Consider the following 21,297-nt stretch of genomic DNA (forward strand, 5'->3'; position numbering starts at 1 on the left):
CACCTGGAGGAAGCCCACACGGTCACAGGGAGAACGTGCAAACTCTGTACAGACAGAGTCCGAGGACAGGATCGAACTCACTGATGACAACATGATCTGAGGCTTGTAAGGCAGCAACTCTACCGCTCCACCATACACTTTTTTTCCCCACTCCTCTTTACTCCTGAGGCCTGTAACCAAAGATGAGATATAGGAAGGAACTGCAGATGCTGGTTTAAACCGAAGATAGGCACAAAAAGCTGGAGCAGCTCATCGGGACATGCAGCATCTCTGGAGAGAAGGAATGGGTGACGATTCGGGTAGACACCCTTCCTCAGATATATGTAACCTCCAGTGGCGGACTGAGTTTATAGGTAAATGTCAGCAGGTTTAAACTTCTACATGAATACACCAGTTAGTATCGGCTGGTTTACGCTGGTGATTTTCCGGCTTGCGGTGAATTCCTCGCGGAGTCTGGTGAAAAGCATGGTTTCGTCAACGTTTAGGTTGGAGAATCTGAAGAGGGTCTCGATCCGAAATGTCACCAATTCCTTCTCTCCATAGGTGCTGCCTCACCCGCTGAGTTTCTCCAGCATTTTTTGTCTACCTTTAGGTTGGGGAATTTGCTAGGTGGATTTGCACCAGGTTAGATTACTATTGTTTGAATGGAGTAAACTTGTTCTAAGGATAATAAGTTTCAGGTAACCTTTTGATTCAAAATGTTAAGTTTTAGTTTAATTTTAGCGATTCGGCGCGGAAACAAGCCCTTCGGCCCACTGAGTGTGTGCCGACCAGCGATCCCCGTACACTAGAACTATCCTACATCCTAGGGACAATTTACAATTTTTTACGAAAGTCAATTAACCTACTAACCTGTACATCATTGGAGTGTGGGAGGAAACCGGAGCACCCTGGGGAAAACCCATGCCATCACAAGCAGAACATACAAACTCCGTACAGAGGTCAATATCGAACCCTGGTCTCTGGTGCTGTAAGGCAGCAACTCCACCACTGTGCCACCCTGCTGCCCTATAAATCAAACATTAATGATGTAAGTAATTAATTTTCACGTTATTTTGATTTTAATTGAATTTTTTATATATTTTGGATGTTCCTGAGTGTCAAGAAATATTTAGAATTTCTACACTCCGACAGCTGGCAAAGCTGTGGATGAAGTTGTAATCCGTGAGTTTTTTCTTCTATTCCGCTCTGTTTCATTGGTACAGCTACCACACCACAGAGTCATACTGTGTGGAAACCTTGGCCTGATTTGCCCACGCCGACCAACATTTCCCAAATGCACGAGTCCCACCAGCCTGCACTTGGCCCATAACTCTCTAAACCTATCTATCCATGTACCTGTCCAAATGTCTCTTAAACATTATGATAGTACCTGCCTCAACTACCTCCTTCGGCAGCTCGTTCCACATACCCACCATCCTTTGTGTAAAAAAAATGGTAACCCTCAGGTTCCTATTAGCCGACTAGGAAAAGGGGAGATGCAGCGAGACCTGGGTGTCATGGTACACCAGTCATTGAAAGTGGGCATGCAGGTGCAGCAGGTGAAGAAAGCGAATGGTATATTAGCTTTCATAGCAAAAGGATTTGAGTATAGGAGCAGGGAGGTTCTACTGCAGTTGTACAGGGTCTTGGTGAGACCACACCTGGAGTATTGCGTACAGTTTTGGTCTCCAAATCTGAGGAAGGACATTATTGCCATAGAGGGAGTGCAGAGAAGGTTCACCAGACTGATTCCTGGGATGTCAGGACTGTCTTATGAAGAAAGACTGGATAGACTTGGTTTATACTCTCTAGAATTTAGGAGATTGAGAGGGGATCTTATAGAAACTTACAAAATTCTTAAGGGGTTGGACAGGCTAGATGCAGGAAGATTGCTCCCGATGTTGGGGAAGTCCAGGACAAGGGGTCACAGCATAAGGATAAGGGGGAAATCCTTTAAAACCGAGATGAGAAGAACTTTTTTCACACAGAGAGTGGTGAATCTCTGGAACTCCCTGCCACAGAGGGTAGTCGAGGCCAGTTCATTGGCTATATTTAAGAGGGAGTTAGATGTGGCCCTTGTGGCTAAGGGGATCAGAGGGTATGGAGAGAAGGCAGGTACGGGATACTGAGTTGGATGATCAGCCATGATCATATTGAATGGCGGTGCAGGCTCGAAGGGCCGAATGGCCTACTCCTGCATCTAATTTCTATGTTTCTATGTTTCTATTCCCCCTTCATCTTAAACATATGTCCCCTGGTTCTTGATTCTCCTACTCTGTGTAAAAGACTCTGTGCATTTACTCGATATATTCCTCTCATGATTTTGTACACCTCTGTAAGATCACCCCTCATCCTCCTGCACTCCAAGGAATAAAGTCGTAGCCTGCTCAACCCCTCCCAAGTGACTGCATTATATGAAGTCACTGTTTTCAATCCTGTCTTTGGCAATTTCACATTGCCGGATCTGTAGCGGAAGCTAAAGCTGGGTTTTTTTCAGTAGCTTTAAGAGGCTTTTGGATAGGCAGATATGCAGGAAATGGAGGAATATGATCACGTGCAGTCAGATGTGATTTATCTTGGCAGTATGTTCCGCACAGACATTGTGGGCAGAAGGGCCTGTTCCTGTTTTGTGTTTTATGTCAACAGGGAATGTGTTTCCCTCAGCAGATTGTAGACCACAAGTTCCATGGTCATTGCTTGGCACTTTATTCATGTCTTTATTGTGAGAAGTTAAAGAGAGGCCCTGTGTACTCTTGCAGGATACCCTACTCTATTTCACAGAACAGTGGAGATCTTATATCCTAATCACTGGCATTAAAGTAGTTAATGTGGTGGTGATCTCATTACTGCAAATGATCTGCATTGCACTTTGATTGCCACCTGTACCATTTTACGACAGTGGATAAACTTCAAAGATGCTTTATAGGATCTGTAGCACTGGGTTTTGTAAGGTCCTGAAAGGCAATTCATGAATCCAAGTTCATTCTTTGATGTATGACCATAAATAGTGAGTGCATCTGAATTTTCTATGCTTTGTGGAAGGGGCAGGTCTGGCAGCTAATAACTTTAGTCAGTTTAGTTTACAGATACAGTGTGGAAACAGGTCCTTCGGTCCACTGAGTCCACACCGGCCAGCGATTTGTTCTATCCTATGCACTAGGGAGAGTTTACAAATTTTACCAAAGCCAATTAACCTTTTTGGAGTGTGGGATTAAACCAGAACACCCAGTGAAAACCCATGCGGTCACAGGGAGAACGTACAAACTCCGTATTTGGATGTAAAATGGATAACGGTGAGACAGTGTGCAGATGGGAGATTGAATATCTGGTGCCAGAACAACAATCTTGCTCTCAATGTTAGCAAGACCAAGGAACTGACTGTTGACTTGAGGAGGGGAAAGCTGAGGATCCATGAACCTGTCTTCATCAATGGACGATAATGGTGAGCGTCAACAGCTTCAATTTCCTGGGCTTGCAAATATCTGAAGATCTGTCCTGGGCCCTGTAAGTTGATGCAATTACAAAGAAAGCTTGGCAATCAATGTCTCTTCTTCCTTTGAAGATTGAGAAGATTTGGCATGTCGCTGAATACTCAATTGAACTTCTACATTCTGAAGACGGGTCTTGATCCGAAACATCACCCATTCCTTCTATCCAGAGATGCTGCCTGTCCCACTGTGTTACTCCAGCATTTTGTGTCTATCTGCGGTTTAAACCAGCATCTGCAACTCCTTCCTACACATGAACTTCTACATTTATACAGTAGAGAGCATACTCACTGATTGCATCGTGACCTGGTTTGGTAACTCATACAAAATGTGTAGGGTGGAACTGCAAATGCTGGTTTATACCGAAGATAGACACAAAGTACTGGAGTAACTCAGCGGTTCAGGCAACATCTCTGGAGGAAAAGGATGGGTGATGTTTTGGGTTGGAACCTTTCTTCAGACTGGGACTGTAGGGTTTTACCCCGAAAAGTCATCTACTCCTTTTCTCTTGAGATGCTGCGTGACCCGCCAAGTTACTCCAGCACTTTGTGTCTATCTTTGGTACCTCCGACACCCAGGAACATGATCACATCACCGTAGCAATCTACCAGAGGGGCTGCCTCAAAAACACAGCCAATATCATCGAAGACCCTACCAACGTGGCCATGCACTCAACTTGCTGCTGCCATCAAGAAGAAGGTTCAGGAGCCTGAGAAGAGTGACATCCAGGCTGGAGCTGCTTCCCATCAACCACTGGGACCCTTAACCCCACTACACAAGGCTAAGCACAATATCAGCAACTATGTACTGCAGACTTTGTTCGGTTTAAGGCTGGTTACGTAATACCGAGTATCATCAATAATTTATTGCATTATTGATTATTGTATATTTATTTGTTGTGCTATTGCATTAAAGGTCTATTAAGCTGCAGCAAGTGAAAATGTAATTGTTCCGTTCCCGGTGCAGATGACAAATAGAAAACTCTTGAGTAAAACAAAAATGATTGGAGAAATTGTCTGCAGATGATACTGAGTGGTGAAGCAGTTTTGAATGTGTACAAGAGCTTTAAGGGCCTGTCTCACGAGCATGCGACGGCCTCGCGGGGCTGGTTCCACTTCGATCGCCGGAGCCGTATGGAGTTGTTCGGAGCTGGTCCCGACAACGCGCGGGGCTCCGAAAAACTGACACTATCCGAATATTCCGCGCGGCAACGGCCTGCCGGCCCGCAGCCGCATTGAGGCCGTACGCTCCGCCTCAACGGGTGTGCGCAGCATCTCGACGCCGTACGCAGCGCCTCAACGCCGTACGCAGCGTCTTGAAGGTGTACGCCTTCGATCGAACTTCACGTCAACTCGTACGGGATCACTCGACCTCCGCGCGGCCCCCACTTCCGGTTTGGTTGCGCTCGCCGCATGCAATCGCATGCTGGTGGGACAGGCCCAGTATGGGGATCACTCTACCTCCGCGCACCCCACGCTTCCGGTTTGGTCGCGCTTGCTGCATGCAGTCGCATGCTCGTGGGACAGGCCCTTTACTCTTAACAGGTGCAGGGCGGCATGTTGGTACTGGTCCTTGGTGTAAAGCAACTCGCCCAAGTTAAAACCTGCAAATTGGTTCAAATACATGCACCATCATTTGGCTAGCAGTTATACCCTTGATCATGCCTGGACATTTCTGGGCAGTATATAAGGAGACGAGATCGACAAAAGACAACAAAGTGCTAAAGTTCAGCGGGTCAGATTTGAGGAGGGGGTCACCTATCTATGTTCTCCAGAGATGGTGTTTGATCCGCTGAGTCACCCCAGCATTGTGTCTGTTTTTATACTCCAGCATCTGTCGATGATATTGATGTTTGTTTGCTACGCTTTTGAATTTTGGTACTCGGTTCTAAGATTTACTGTACAATAGACTTTTGGAGTAATGAAACAACCAGCTGTGTCTTTTTTTTTAGGGGGGGGGGGGGAAGGGGCACCTTCTTTGTCATTTGCTTTCAAACCAGCCTGTAAAGTTGGACCCATTTCTGGTCTGCCAAGTGCATGCTCGCCGCACTGTTCACACTTCAGGTTGGTGTAGGAAATGGTGTGGGAGCTAGCGTTGCTCTGTTGTGGAGGCAGGGCCTGGAGCTAGTTTTAACCCCTTGTAACCTGTATTGATTTTGCACTCAATGCCTGCTGAGTAATAAGCAGGTACACAAAAATGCTGGAGAAACTCAGCGGGTACAGCAGCATCTATGGAGCGAAGGAAATAGGCGACGTTTCGGGCCGAAACCCTTCTTCAGACTGGTTATAAACAGGAATGGCACTCTCTGAAGAGAACAATGGGAGAAGAGCTGCTATTTGGTTGTGTGAACAGTGCTGTGGTGTGTGAGTAGGCCTTTTGTTTTAGATATTGGAATGTTGAGTGGTTTTCCAACTGTCTGGAACTGATCCAGGAAGTAGAATTTATAACTGGTCCCAAAGAGTTTGGTGTCATTCCAATCACAACTTATGGAAGAGGACAAATAATAGCTAAGCTGAACTGTCATTAAGGAGGGTATGCAAGTTCAGGGAAGATTAACGTTATTGAAGAGGCTCGCTACAGCTTTTCATTCAACATTGAAGTGGTCGTGTAGGTTTTGAAAACATTTTTGCCTGAGTTGCAATGTTTTTTACATTGACTACACGCGCTCATCCCTTCCTTCAAAGAAAATAAATAGTATTTCTCCTCTTTCTTTGTGTTCACATTCATGCAGCTTTCTTTTACCTTTTTGACTGCATGCATTCCTCCAACTAAGATGGTGGACAGGTAATGAAAAAAATGTTGACTTGTCACTTTTTTTCCAAGGCTGGATTATTAAATTTGATTCTACCACCAACTTGGCACAAGCTTGCAACTCATCTCCTCTCTGGTGCCTGATTTATCCTTTGGAATACACCAGTAATTATTTTGCAGTTGTTGTCAATAATGAATTTTCAAGTAGGAAAGCTTGAAAAGAATAAGTATAAGGGGTAGGCCATTTAGGACTGAGATGAGGAAGAATTTTTTCAGCCAGAGAGTTGTGAATCTGTGGAATTCTCTGCCACAGAAGGCAGTGGAGGCCAATTCACTGGATATGTTTTAGAGAGAGTTAGATAGAGCTCTTAGGGCTAATGGAATCAAGGGATATGAGGAGAAAGCAGGTACAGGGTACTGATTCTGGAAGATCAGCCACGATCATATTGAATGGCGGTGCTGGCTCAAAGGGCCGAATGGCCTACTCCTGCACCATTTTTCTATGTTTCTATGTAAAAGGTTGTTGAAGCAACATGGCTGTAACATGAGAAAGGCAGCTGTCTGCATGACCTATAGAATGTTCCAAACCTCGTTCATGGCCTCTTCCCATGGCTCCATCTTAGGTGGCCATGTTATTTGATGACTGGGCCCTGTATTCTCCAGTCCTCTCTGCATTTCTTTTGAGCTCTCCTCCTCCTAGAGGCTAAATAAACTTCACTTTTAATTCACTCAGCCGTATAACTTCATAATTTTCTCCAGACCCCTCTTTATGTTCCATGGAATTGTCTCCACGTGCTAGAACAATGTACGCTATGGTCATAAATGTCTCTTGTTTATGTTCATCTTTGACATGGGTTCACACTTCTCTGACTCTTGGTCCTGCTTGGTCTCCAGATGACAGCTGGATGGTGGGTGTAGGTGAAGCTTGATTTTAAGGATGTTTCTTGATTAGCAAGGATGTCAGGGGTTATATGTTACAGGGAGAAATCAGGAGAATGGGTTTGAGGGTGAAAAATAGATCAGCCACGATTGAATGGCAGAGTAGGCTTGATGGGCCAAATGACCTAATTTTGCTCCTATAACTTATGAACGTATGACCAGGTGATTACAACATAAGGCTGGGTTGTAATGTTAGTACATATTCACCATTAAGGCTTCCTAATAAATTATAGGACCTTGGGTAGCCAATGGAAAATGCCCTGTGCCTTGCATAAGGAACCTAAGACTTTTAAAGGCGATAAACTAACTAAAGGTTGAAGAGCCAGAGTGGTGATTGTTTTTGTTCAGTTAGAGATACAACGCAGAAACAGGCTCTTCAGCCCACCGAGTCCACGCTGACCATCAATCACCCATTCACACTAGTTCTGTTATCCCATTTTTTTCATCCACTCCCTACACACTAGGGGCAATTTTACAGAGTGCCAATTAACCTACAAACCCGCATATCTTTGGGATGTGGGAGGAAACCGGAATAATCAGAGGAAACGCAGACGGTCACAGGGATAATTTGTTTGCCTGCATCTTCACATGGGGTGAAGCAGGCATTTTGATTGTCTGGGGGCTGGCATGCAAAGCTTCTTGTTAGTGTTCACAAACTCCTGCTCCCAGGTAAAAGTTACAGATGTACGCATGATGCATTGCTGATCAGGACCTATTTAGCCAAGGGCTGGAAGGTCATACCTTGGCAACACTGCCAAAGGAGTTTTACTCATTCTTTATAATAATAATAATAATAATAATAATAATAATAATAATAATAATAATATCTTTAATTGTCATTGCACAGAGGTACAACGAGATTTGGTATGCAGCTTCCATCCGATGTAATAATTTAATCAACTAAAAATTTTGACTGGAGAAACAAGTAAAAAAACAGTAAAACAGTATAAAGCGCAAATAGGTCTGTGCCGGGTCGATGTGCGACGTGACCATCCGAGGGAGACAGTTCATGGGGGGGCACTCAGCAGGGCCGGTTCAAAGCAGGTTCTCTGGATGCTTTCAAGAGAGAGCTAAATAGGGCTCTTAAAAATAGCGGAGTCAGGGGATATGGGGAGAAGACAGGAACGGGGTACTGATTGGGGATGATCAGCCATGATCACATTGAATGGCGGTGCTGGCTCGAAGGGCCGAATGGCCTACTCATGCACCTATTGTCTATTGTCTATTGTCAGCTATAGCTCTGGGGATGAAGCTGTTCCTAAGTCTGGAGGTGCGGGCATAGAAGGCCATGTAATGTCTGCCGGAAGGTAGAAGTTCGAACAGACTATTGCAAGGGTGTGAGGAGTCTTTGTGAATGCTGACGGCCTTCCTGAGGCACCGTGTATAGTAGATGCCCTCCAAGACTGGTAGCTGTGTCCCAATTATCTTCTGCGCTCTGTGGACGACGCGCTGAAGAGCTCTCCTCTCCGCCTCCGTGCAGCTGAGATACCACACAGAGATGCCATATTTAGGATGCTCTCTGTGGTGCAGCGGTAGAAGGTTGTCAGCAGCTGTTGGGGCAGACCAGTCTTTTTCAGTGTTCTCAGGAAGAACAGTCGTTGCTGTGCCTTCTTGACCAGCGCTGCGGTGATGGATGACATAAAACTGTTAGAGCCATACAGCCTGGAAACAGTCGCTTAGGCCCAAGTTGCCCAAGCTGAACGACATGCCCCATCTACATTAGTTCCACCTGCCTGCCCTTGGCCCATTACCATCTAAACGTGTCCTATTCATGTACCTGTCCAATTGTCTCTTAAGTGTTATGAAATCCTGGTGAAAGTTCTGCTGGAGACAAATTCTCTGTTCCACATTTACCTGCATCAAAACAATGACAACAACTTGTGAAGGAAGGAATTGAAGATGCTGTTTAAACCGAAGAGAGACATAAAATGCTGGAGTAACTCAGCGGGACAGGCAGCATCTCTGGAGAGAAGGAATGGGTGACGTTTCAGTTCAAGACCCATCTTTAGTCTGAAGTAGGGTCTTGATCTGAAACGTCACCCATTCCTTCTCTCCAGAGATGCTGCCTGTCCCGCTGAGTTATTCCAGCATTTTGTGTCTATAATGACAACAACTTGGTGTCTGCAGAGTCTTTTGAGAAATTTTAAATCTGTAAGATTTGCTATATAAATATGTTGATTTTTCCATCCATTTGCCGGTAAACAGTAAGAAATATGTAGCTTGTGTCCGCTTTGACAGAGTGCCACAATTGTACTAATTTGCAATAGTTGGTCAGCTATTTTCTTTTTAAAGGTGTCCTGCTGAGAATCAGGCAGCAGATTGCTGGTCCTCTCGCTGTATTTTTGGCCTTGTACCATTGCATTCATCCTGTGACGACTGTGGTTTTATGCCTCATTATTTCTTCCCTGAGTCAATGCTTGTTGTCAATATGAGTGTGTCAGGCTATCAGAGTCTCATTGATAGCTTGTGATATTTTCGCCTTCTGGGGTGTTTCATGTACAGGATGTGAAGGATCTCGACCCGAAATGTCACCCATTCCTTCTATCCAGAGATGCTGCCTGTCCCGCTGAGTTACTCCAGCATTTTGTGTCGATCTTCAATGTTTCATGTAAATGCAGACGATGCTTCCTTAGAAGGCGGCCACGAGGGAAAATTAATTATAATAGTTAACAGGAATCAAGATGAAAATGATCTATTTATAACGGCCTTCTATTTCTAGTCTACTTGTTTCTTCAAAGTGACTTGGAAAATGAAGAGTGGCAGATTTGAAAGATCACAGTGTTCAAAGCATAGTGGCTTAGGAGAAAAGTGATCACCTTGAGGGAAGTGTTCTCCAGCTCTGCTCTATGGGCCATTATAATGGAAGCTCACATTCAACAAATAAGCTCACATTCAAACATATATATGAACAGTCTTGCTTCACGATCGGATGCATTTGTATCTTGTAACCTTTGAAGATCCTGCACTAGTTGACCAAGCCCTGGAGTTTTTTAGCAGATCTACACCAATGCTACAATAACTTAATCTCTGGCAATTCAAGCCTGCTTCTCTTGCATTGTAACCACTGGTACAGTTGTATATCTGTGTGACTACGGACTTCCTTTGATTACCTATTAAGCAGATTCGGCAATTTATTTTCTTACGTTATTTCGTCTTTTAAAAGAAAATTAATTGCTTTCTTGTCTTTCCAAAGCATCCAGCTGTGTAAGTGAAAAGCTGGAAGCCAACTTTGAAGCCCTTCATTCAAATCTGCTCCAAAATATTTGTTTCTGCTTAACAGAGAGGGTCTTGTACATTTTTTAGTTATAGAGTGATACAACAAGGAAACAGGCTGACCAAGATGTCTCAACTAAGTCAATCCCATTTGGCTGCATTTGGCCCATACCCCTCTGATTTTGGCCCATCCCCTCTGACAGGCCCTTCTGTTCAACTTGCCCACACCAGCCAACATGTCCCATCTATACTAGTCCCACCTGCCTACATTTGGCCTATTTCCCTCTAAACCTGTCCTATCCGTGTACCTGTCTAAATGTTTCTTAGCTGCCCCAACTTCCTCCTCCGGTAGCTCGTTCCAGAAACCTACCACCCTTTGCGTGAAAACGTTATCCCTCAGGTTCCTATTAATCTTTCCCCGTACACTTTAAACCTATGTCCTCTTGCAAATGTTTAATCAATGTACTTGAAGCTAGACACAAAAAGCTGTTGTAACTCAGCGGGCCAGACAGCATCTCTGTAGAGAAGGAATAGGTGACGTTTCGGGTCGAGCCCTGAATTAATGCACATGTTGTATGGAGCTCTAATATATTTTATTTTTGTTTTCAGGAATTCTTCCGAACTCGACTCACCTGCTCGTAACTGCGAATCGTGATTTTAGGCCCATTGCTGTGGATGCAACACGCCTGTGTTGTGTTCTGTTGTGCAGCTTCCTTTTGAGCAGGGCTGTGATGTAAATCCTACTTCCTTTTCAAATTGCTGAAGTCGTAACCTTCGTGCCTGTGGCAGCTTCTTGAATTCCTGTGGTGGAGCAAAGAAATTAAACGGTCTTTGTTGGCTGGATATGAAATCGTAAGTTACCGAGAAGATGAAGTGCTCTGTGCAAAGTGTTGGGCGGTGTTGATGGAATCCGCCTGAGTTTTACCACGTTTATTTGGACTTGACTTGTGGAGAATGGGTTTGCGACAGGATTTCCTGGTGTAGTTACTTCATAGACATTCGCTTCATTTCCACCATTAAGGCAATACTGCACTTGAATGTAACAGGGTGCGGTTATTCCTTCTACAATAACATGTTGTAATTAGAATTTAAAAGGGTCTGTAAAGAGCCAGTGTGAGTATTTTGGGAATATCTAGTGTATGATTAAGTTTGTATGGTCTGCGAGTATAAAAAATGAAAGTATTGTGGAAGGACATATGAATAGTAACTTATTTATTCCACAAAGCAACAGTCCATTTATTCTAGAAATCCAGCACTGGTTTGTTATTTCCACAAGTAGAATGAGTACTTTTGCTACTTTAAATGGTTGTAAATTTGCATTAAGCTTCAGTCTGAATGGCCTTAAATAATGTGCATCAAGTCAAATTGAGATTAAAATACTTGCTGCTGCTGCTGCTGCTGCTGCTGCTGCTACATAGCTCACCATTTTTTAAGTGGATGAAATAGCCTTTGTTTAAATTTTGGGAGAGTGTGTGTCTTATGTGCACATGGTAAGAAACCTTACCTCAGTCTGAAGAAGGGTCTCAACCCAAAACGTCACCCATTCCCTTTCTCCAGAGATGCTGCCTGTCCCACCGAGTTACTCCAGCATTTTGTGTCTATCTTTGGTTTAAACCAGCATCTGCAGTTCCTTCCTACACGTTACTTCAGTAAGAGGTTTGCATTTCAAACTTTGGGGAGTTTCCTCTGTGGTTTCTCTCGTATAACTGGGTGGACGGCAATCTTTTGCATTGGGCTTGATGTCCCATCGAGCATGCATGCTATCACTACATTAATGTGTAAGCTCTGTGGCAGCTTTTTTAATCAACAGATGTTGAGGTTTTCTCCTCCGAGTTTTAGTTTATTTTGGCATAAATTAAGTAGGAACTAGAAGTTACATCAGTAAGGTTAAAATAACCATGAGCTGCTCACTTTTGACCTCTTAAGTTAGACTTAACAAAACATTCCAAGTGGTTTCCTGCCTTCAAATGCAAAGATTTAATTTGAACTTTGTGATCTAATTGTGACTTTTGTCTGTAAAGCAAGTATAATTAGAAGGCAGATACAAAATGCTGGAGTAACTCAGTGGGACAGGCAGCATCTCTGGAGAGAAGGAATGGGTGCGTTTTGGGTTGAGACCCTTCTTCAGAAACTCAGCGGGTGAGGCAGCATATATGGAGCAAAGGAAATTTATCAACGTTTCGGGTCGAACATATTGTATCCATTACATCCACCACAGATGCCACCTGATTCTTTGGGAGTCTGAGGGGAGCCCCGAAAGAAGTTTATAAAACCATGAAAGGCATAAATAGGGTGGACAGTCAGAACCTTTTTCCTGGGGTGGAAATATCACTGACTTGAAGGCATAACTTTAAGGTGAGAGTGACAAAGTTTAAAGGAGATATGTGGGGCAATTTTTTTGCACAGATATTGGTGGGTTCCTGGAATTGCACTGCCAGGGGTGGTGGTACAGTTAAATATGGTAGTGGCATTTAAGAGGCTTTTCCATTGGCACTTATGAAAGTGAAGGGATACAGATCACACATGCAGGCAGAGGAGATTAGTTTGACTTGACATTATGTTCGGTGTGGACATTACGGGCCAAAGGGCCTGTTCCTGTTCTGTTCATTGACCCTCTGAATACCTCCAGCAGTTATTTTTGCCTGTAATTAGTAACATCCTGTCCAAACATCGTGCCCGAGCTGCACCGTGCAAATAAACAGGTTACAGTGAAATGGAACCACAAAACAAAAAAAAAAGTAATTATATGTTCATTAAAATACAGAAAATGTTTTGCAGTTGGCGCTGGCATTTTCTAGCTCTAACAAGGTCAACGGCAGAGAATTACAATAGAAATAAGGAAAATACTTCTTTGTTGAATAATTACTTTGTGCATCCTTCACTATTAAATTTATCTTTTGAAATTACTCATTCACAGGATGTCGATTTCACTGGTAAGGTTGCAAGTTTTTGCACATCCTCTTTGATCTTGAGCGGGTGTCAACGTGCTGCCACTTTGACCTCTACAATGGTGAATGTGCTTTCACTATTGAACGGAGAGTTCCACAATTTTGACCCAGCAACAGGGAAGGGTCACATCTGCATGTGGGTGAATGAATGCGATGAAATCTTGTGTTTTTTTGTTCAGCATGGTGCATGGTGTCCGATTACCTAGTTTCCTGACTTAGAGGTCAAAGAAGTCTGTCTACAGTGCAAGTTGAAAATGGTGTACATGGCAGAAATGAGCAGTACCCGTATGGAAGTAAAAGCCCTGTCCCACGGTACGAGTTTATTCCAAGAGCTCTCCCGAGTTTGCCCTGATTCGAACGCGGAGATTTACGGTAATGGCCACTCGTCGGTACTCGGGGCTCTCGTGGACATTTTTCATCATGTTGAAAAATCTTCACGAGTCTTCCCATGCTTACCTACCGTTAGCGAGTCTTCCCGAGTACCTGCTGTTAGCGCTAAGAGACGTCCCCGAGCTCCAACGTACCAGCTACGGTCCTTCTCCGTGCTTACCACGAGTTTGATGTTTTTTATACTCGGGAGAGATCTTGGAATGAACTCGTACCGTGGGACAGGGCTTTAAATGTTTTAGAAACATAGAAAATAGGTGCAGGAGTAGGCCATTTGACCCTTCGAGCCAGCACCGCCATTCAATATGATGATGGCTGATCATCCAGAAAGTAAGAAAGAACTGCAGATGCTGTCTTAAATTGAAGGTAGACACAAAGTGCTGGAGTAACTCAGTGGGTCAGGCAGCATCTCTGGAGAGAAGGAATGGGTGACGTCTCGACCCGAAATGTAACCCATTCCTTCTCTTCAGAGATGCTGCCTGACCTGCTGAGCTACTCCAGCATTTTGTGCCTACCATCCAGAATCAGTACCCGGTTCCTGCTTTCTCCCCATATCCCATGATCCCGTTAGCCCTGGGTGCTTTATCTAACTCTCTCTTGAATACACCCAGTTAATTGGCCTCCACTGCCTTCTGTGACAGAGAATTCCACAGATTCACAACACTCTGGCTGAAAATGTTTTTCCTCATTTCAGTCCTAAATGGCCTACCCCTTATTCTTAAACTGTGACCCTTGGTTCTGGACTCCCCCAACATCGGGAACATTTTTCCTGCCCGTCCAATCCCTTAAGAATTTTATATGTTTTTATAAGATTCCCTCTCATCCTTCTAAATTCCTGTGAATATAAGCCCAGTCGATCCATTCTTTAACCACCAAGGTGTTACAACAGATTGTACGGCTTGGTTTTGTGCCTGTAACTACTCAGTCCAGTTTCCAAGGATTTGTTGCACAATTAATTTGTCCATGTATGTCAGGTTTTGAGGGTATATATGAGCAATCGGCTCGCAGTCGCGTTTGATTGCTATTTGAACTTTATATGAGACGCGACTGCAGATAAAGGAAGTAATACCAGCCAGCGTTCAGTGGAACATGGTGAAGGGCAGCCAACCCAGATGGCCATAGTCTGGAACATGAAACGGTTTCATAGAGAAAGTAGTGGAGTGCTCTGAATGTAATCTTTCAAACATTGTCAGATGTGGAAGATTGTGTCAATTGACTGGTTGGCCACCGATGTAAAACGTTGGTGCTACAATTGAACATAGGCTAGACTGTTTAGATAGGCATCCGCATTAGGTAAAATTCAACACTGGATAAAAATGAGTAATTGCCCATGATGAACTGATCGTGTGTCCCCTTCAATTTAATTTTCAGCAGGGTACACAAGTTCAACTCTTTTGAGTATGTCATCGTAAGTTAAAGATAAGTCTTCCTAACTTCTTCATTAGTGGATCCTAGTTGTTATGTAGGCATTTAAAGTTGCAATCTGCTCAGTTACATGGTCAAGGCATGACTCAATGCGCTGGATATAAACACAAAGTGCAGGATAACTCAGCGGGTCAGGCAGCATCTCTGGAGAAAAAGGATGGTTGACCTTTCAGGTCGGCACCCCTCTTCAGACTGAAAGTATAGGGGAGGGAACTGGAGGTAAGAAAAGGCCAGAACAAAGTAGAGATGGCAACCGATGACCAAGAAAGGGTGGAGCCCTTAATGACCCATTGTTGGCTGGGGAAGAGGAGATAACAAAAGGGTACAAGGATACGAACAGTGGAACTAATAGGACGAGGGTGGGGGAGGGGGAGGCAGGGAATGCAAAGGTTTTTTGAAATTAGAGAAATCAACGTTCATACCGCTTGGTTGTAAGCGGTCCAAGCAAAATATGAGGTGCTGTTCCTTCAATTTGCGTGTGGCCTCACACGGTTGAGGAGGCCCATGACAGAAAGGTCAGTATGGGAAGGTGAGCTAAAATATTTTGCAGCTGTTACATTGCGTAGGCCAAAGCGGACTGAGCATAGATGTTCAGCGAAACGATCGGCCAGTCTGCGTTAGGTCTGTCAATATATAGGAGCCCAAACCGAGATCAACGGATACAGTAGATGAGGTTGGAGGAGGGCAAAGCGAAACTCTATCTCACCTGAAAGGACTGTCGGGGGACCCTGGACGGAGTCGAGGGACGAGGTACAAGGACAGGTGTTGCTTCTCCTACAGTTGCAAGGGAAAGTTCCTGGGGAGGGGGAAGGACATTCTTGCTATGAGGGAGTGCAGTGTAGGTTTCTAAGGTTAATTCCCGGGATGGCGGGACTGTCATATGCTGAGAGAACGGAGCGGCTGGGCATGTATACTCTGGAATTTAAAAGGATGAGAGGGAATCTCATTGAAACATATAAGATTGTTAAGAGTTTGGACACGCTAGAGGCAGGAAACATGTTCCTGATATTAGGGAGTCCAAAACCAGGGGCCACAGTTTAAGAATAAGTGGTAAGCCATTTAGAACAGAGGTGAGGAAACACTTTTTCACACAGAGAGTTGTGAGTCTGTGGAATTCTCTGCCTCAGTGGAGGCCAGTTCTCTGGATACTTTCAAGATAGAGCTAGATAGGGCTCTTAAAGATAGCAGAGTCAGGGGATATGGGAAGAAGGCAGGAACGGGGTACTGATTGTGGATGATCAGCCATGATCACATTGAATGGTGGTGCTGGCTTGAATGGCCAAATGGCCTACTCCTGCACCTATTGTCTATTGTCTATTTGGGTGGGAAGGGCTGTGTGAACCAGGGAGTTGTGGAGGGAACAGTCTCTGCGGAAAGCAGAAAGGGGTGGAGATGGGAAGATGTGACTAGTGGTAGAGTCCTTTGGAGGTGGCGAAAATGTCGGTCGATGATGTATTGTATAGAAACATAGAAAATAGGTGCAGGAGTAGGCCATTCGGCCCTTCTAGCCTGCACCGCCATTCAATATGATCATGGCTGATCATCCAACTCAGTATCCTGTACCTGCCTTCTCTCCATACCCCCTGATACCTTTAGCCACAAGGGCCACATCTAACCCTTTTAAATATAGCCAATGAACTGACCTCAACTACCTTCTGTGGCAGAGAATTCCAGAGATTCACCACTCTCTGTGTGAAAAATGTTTTTCTCATCACGGTCCTAAAAGATTTCCCCCTTATCCTTAAACTGTGAGACGGCTGATGGGGTGAAAGGTGAGGACTAGGGGGACTCCGTCCCTGATGCGACTGAGGGTGTGGGGGGGAAGCAAGTGTCTAGGGGGATTCTGCTCCTGTTGCGACTGGGGGGGAAGGGTTGCAAGTGACCAGGAGGACTCTTGCTCCCTCAAGTCCTGGCAACATCCTCGTATATCTTCTCTGCACAATTTTCAGCTTAAAAGTTTCCTCTGAGGAATGGCAGTCCAATAGTGCACTGAAGTTCATGCTTCACTTGGGTGCCCAATTTGTTGTCAAGGTGGAAGTATAGCCAAATCAGCCAGGGTCTTTTGGTGTTACCATGGTGGAATTCCTGAGAGAATCCTAGGTGATGCATTACAGTTTTGGTATTGGACTTTGGATTGATCACTTTAGTACAAGATGATAAGAAGGAGCAACTGTTTTCCCAGCATACAGAATTTGATGAAGTGTAGACGATCCTGAAGAACAACCATTTCGGTCAACCACCCGTCCCTTCCATGTTTCGATAATCACCCGTGGAAATAGGCCCCTCGGCCTACCGAGTCCGCACCAACCAGCGATCCCCACACATTAACACTATCCCACACACACTAGGGACAATTTACATCTATACCAAGCCAATTAACCTACAAACTTGTACGTCTTTGGAAAGTGGGAGGAAACCAAAGATCTTGGAGAAAACCCATGCAGGTCAAGATTCAAGATTCAAGAGAGTTTATTGTCATGTGTCCCAGATAGGACAATTCAATTCTTGCTTTGCTTCAGCACAACAGAATATTGTAGGCATAAATAAATACAGAACAGATCAGTGTGTCCATATACCATTGAATATATATATATATACGCACACATAAATAACCAGATAAAGTGCAATAGGCTATTAAAGTTCAGATTTTTATTTGAGTTGAGTTTAATAATCTGATGGCTGTGGGGAAGAAGCTGTTCCTGAACCTGGATGTTGCAGATTTCAGGCTCCTGTACCTTCTACCTGAAGGCAGTGGGGAGATGAGCGTGTGGCCAGGATGGTGTGGATCCTTGATGATGCTGCCAGCCTTTTTGAGGCAGCGATAGATCCCCTCGATGGAAGGAAGGTCAGAGTCGATGGACTGGGCAGTGTTTACAACTTTTTGCAGTCTTTTCCGTTCCTGGGCGCTCAGGTTGCTGAACCAAGCCACAATGCAACTGGTCAGCATGCTCTCTACTGTGCACCTGTAGAAGTTCGAGAGAGTCCTCCTTGACATACCGACTCTCCATAATCTTCTCAGGAAGTAGAGGCGCTGATGTGCTTTCTTTATAATTGCATCAGTGTTCTGGGACCAGGAGAGATCTTCAGAGAAATGCACGCCCAGGAATTTGAAGCTCTTGACTCTTTCAACCATCGACCCGTTGATATAAACGGGACTGTAGGTACACGGGGAGAAAGTACAAACGTCGTACAGACAGCACCCGTAGTCGGGATCGAACCGGGCCTCTAGTGCCGTAAGGCAGTAGCTCTACCGCTACGCCACTAAAAAACTTAAATATAAAGATAAAAGGAATAGAACATAGAACAGTGCAGAGCAGGAATAGGTGTTCAGGACCACAATACAGTACAGGAACTGGCCTTTCAGCCCACAGTACAAGAATTAGCTTGTAAAGTGATTCATGGAGCAGCCTGGTCAGTCTTCATCAAATCAAACTAACCTTTGAACTATCTTTAATCAAACTTTATCGGACTTTGATGTTTTATCTTTACATTAAATGTTATACCCTTTATCAATGCACTGTGGAGGACTTGATTGTATTCATGGATAGTCTTTTCCTTGACTGGATAGCACGTAAATAAAAGTTTCCAATTGTGTCTCAGTACCTGTGATAATAAACTAACCATGTTACTAAACATGATGTGGTGAAAAATTGTCAAGGATATGCAGGGAATGGAGGAATATGGATTCTGTGCATGCAGATAAAGGTTGGCATCCTGTTCAGCATTGACATTGTGGACTTAAGTGCCTGTTCCTGGGCTGTACAGTTTTATCTTCTAAGTCACAGTCAATTTGGGGGAATTTAGTCACCCACTAAGACAACCTTGTTGATTTGTTTGCATAATCTGTCTACATATCTTACCACTTCTAACCATCCTACTACAACTAGAGTGCAGTTCTGTACTATCTATATCATTGGACACCCTCGGACTATCTTTGATCGGACTTTGCTGTCTTTTATCTTGAACTAAACGTTATTCCCTTTATCATTTATTTTTATACTGAATGGCTCGATTGTAATCATGTATTTCGCTAACTGGTTAGCACACAACAAAAGCTTTTCACTGTACCTCGGTACACGTGATAATAAATTATACTATCTGTTCGTCTATTTCCCTCTTGCTACTCAGGGGCCAATCATTCTTATTTTTAAACTACCTATATCGTCTCAGCAGATAAACCCTCTCTGAGTGGTGCCGACAGAATGATGGAATGAGGAATTAAATGCAACATCTCTAAATTTGCAGATGACACAAAGCTGGGTGGCAGTGTGAGCTGCGAGGAGGATGCTATGAGGCTGCAGGGTGACTTGGATAGGTTGGGTGAGTGGGCAGATGCATGGCAGATGCAGTACAATGTGGATTAATCTGAGGTTATCCACTTTGGTGATGAACAAGATTATTATCTGAACGGTGTCAGATTAGGTAAAGGGGATGTGCAACGAGACCTGGGGTTCTTTGTCCATCAGTCACTGAAAGTAAGCATGCAGGTACAGCATGCCAAATTACCGTTTAGGTGGTCATTTAAGACGGTTTGCATGACGCGTGCTATAATGTGCTTGGACGAAGTGCGTAGTTACCACTCGGAATTATGCGTAATGAAGCATTCACATATTATTTCTGCTTCAAATAAAGTCACAAACTAAACATATTCACCAATCAAGACATGATATATACTACAATGACATGCAGCAAAATTATAACACAGTATCTCAACTATTTTTACATATTGCAATTAATGTAATTTCTATTAGTTCTTTCCACTTCCAAACAAAAAATGTGGTTGGATTATGCAGCGTATGATCAACCTTTGTCAATAAATCCTGGACCATGGTAACATATATGCTTAACCATGCACACTACAGATTGATGCAAGCATGTTTTCTGTGAAGGACCGAAAATTACTATGACATGGCCATAGCATGGGTCGTTATTGCTATTGGTACAGAAACACTCTCGCTTCCCACATAATTTATCCATAACAAAATATACAGGTTGCAAGGAAATTTCTAAAGGCATTTTATGATAATAGCTGTTAAAACCGACTATACCTATCTGACAGGTTAAACATTACACTAACTGACAAGAGATGGCCAAAGGACATAACTGAAGCAAATGTTCTTTTGGTAATATGTTTAAAGGTGTCAAAACGTCACATTCAGATTAGATGTACGTGTTGTGAACAGCAATGAAGATACCCAGTTTGTAAGCACCAGTTTTAAAATAAATTATTGATAAACGCGGTTTCCATCATTCCCACTTCAGAATTAGCGTTAAAATTTCAGCTGAAATATCTCCTGACCAAATTTGTGATGTATATGATCGACTAGAAGTAAAATCTGGATAAATCCAACGCATAGTTGTGAATGATGCTCATTAAATAACTACAGCACTGATACTCCATATTAAGAGCATTAATTTGCCGTTAAAATGAATTCTGTAATAACATGTCAACGGTAGCAGCGACAATTGAACACTGCGGTTTTAATGTTTCACGTGTTAACAATTTAATTAATCCATCTCTATGGACTAAAACAAATAATAACATTGGGAATTAAAACACATTTGATTGCATTCCGTTATCAAACATAGTCAATGTTCGCTCTGAAGACATTTCCTGCACAATAGGGTCAGGGAGGGGGGGGGCTGTGAATCATTGCGAGGTGGATAGATGGCAGGGGGCTTGAGAAGGCAATCGGTGCGGAATGGATGGATTGAGGCAGGTGAATTAGTATGTGTTGGTTGGAGTATGTAAAATTGTGAGGGGAGAGCCTGGGGGATGTCAATGGTGTTGAATGGAGGATCAGTACGGGATGGATGGGGGGGATCAGTACAGGATGAATGGGAGGGTTCAGTACAGGATGAATGGGGGTAGACAAAAATGCTGGAGAAACTCAGCAGGTGAAGCAGCATCGATGGAGCGAATGAAATAGGCAACATTTCGGGTCGAGACCCTTCTTCAGACTATTCCTCCCATTCTTCTTGAATGGGGGGATTAGTACAGGATGGATGGGGGATCAGCGCAGGATGAATGGAGGGGTCAGTACAGGATGAATGGGGGGTGTCAGTAGAGTGTGGATCGGAGGGTCTGTGCAGGATGAATGGGGGTTCACTACAGGATGAATATGAGGGGATCAGTACAGGAGGGATGGGGGTGTCAGTACAGG

At 43.9% G+C, this 21,297-nt stretch overlaps 1 protein-coding gene across 2 annotated transcripts in view; it reads left to right on the plus strand.

Annotated features, from left to right (window-relative positions):
* LOC116966958 (engulfment and cell motility protein 1) overlaps positions 1–21,297 on the plus strand; it is a 314,863-nt gene that overhangs the window by 10,219 nt on the left and 283,347 nt on the right. Inside the window, exon 2 of one of the 2 annotated variants that reach the window (XM_033013349.1) lies at positions 10,983–11,225. The exons of the other annotated variant lie outside the window; for it this stretch is intronic. The gene's annotated coding sequence lies outside the window, so the exon portion shown is untranslated. The remainder of the gene's footprint in view (positions 1–10,982; positions 11,226–21,297) is intronic. 2 annotated transcript variants of the gene reach the window in all.

The sequence above is a fragment of the Amblyraja radiata genome, chromosome 2, assembly GCF_010909765.2.
Source record: "Amblyraja radiata isolate CabotCenter1 chromosome 2, sAmbRad1.1.pri, whole genome shotgun sequence".
Lineage (NCBI taxonomy): Eukaryota > Metazoa > Chordata > Chondrichthyes > Rajiformes > Rajidae > Amblyraja > Amblyraja radiata.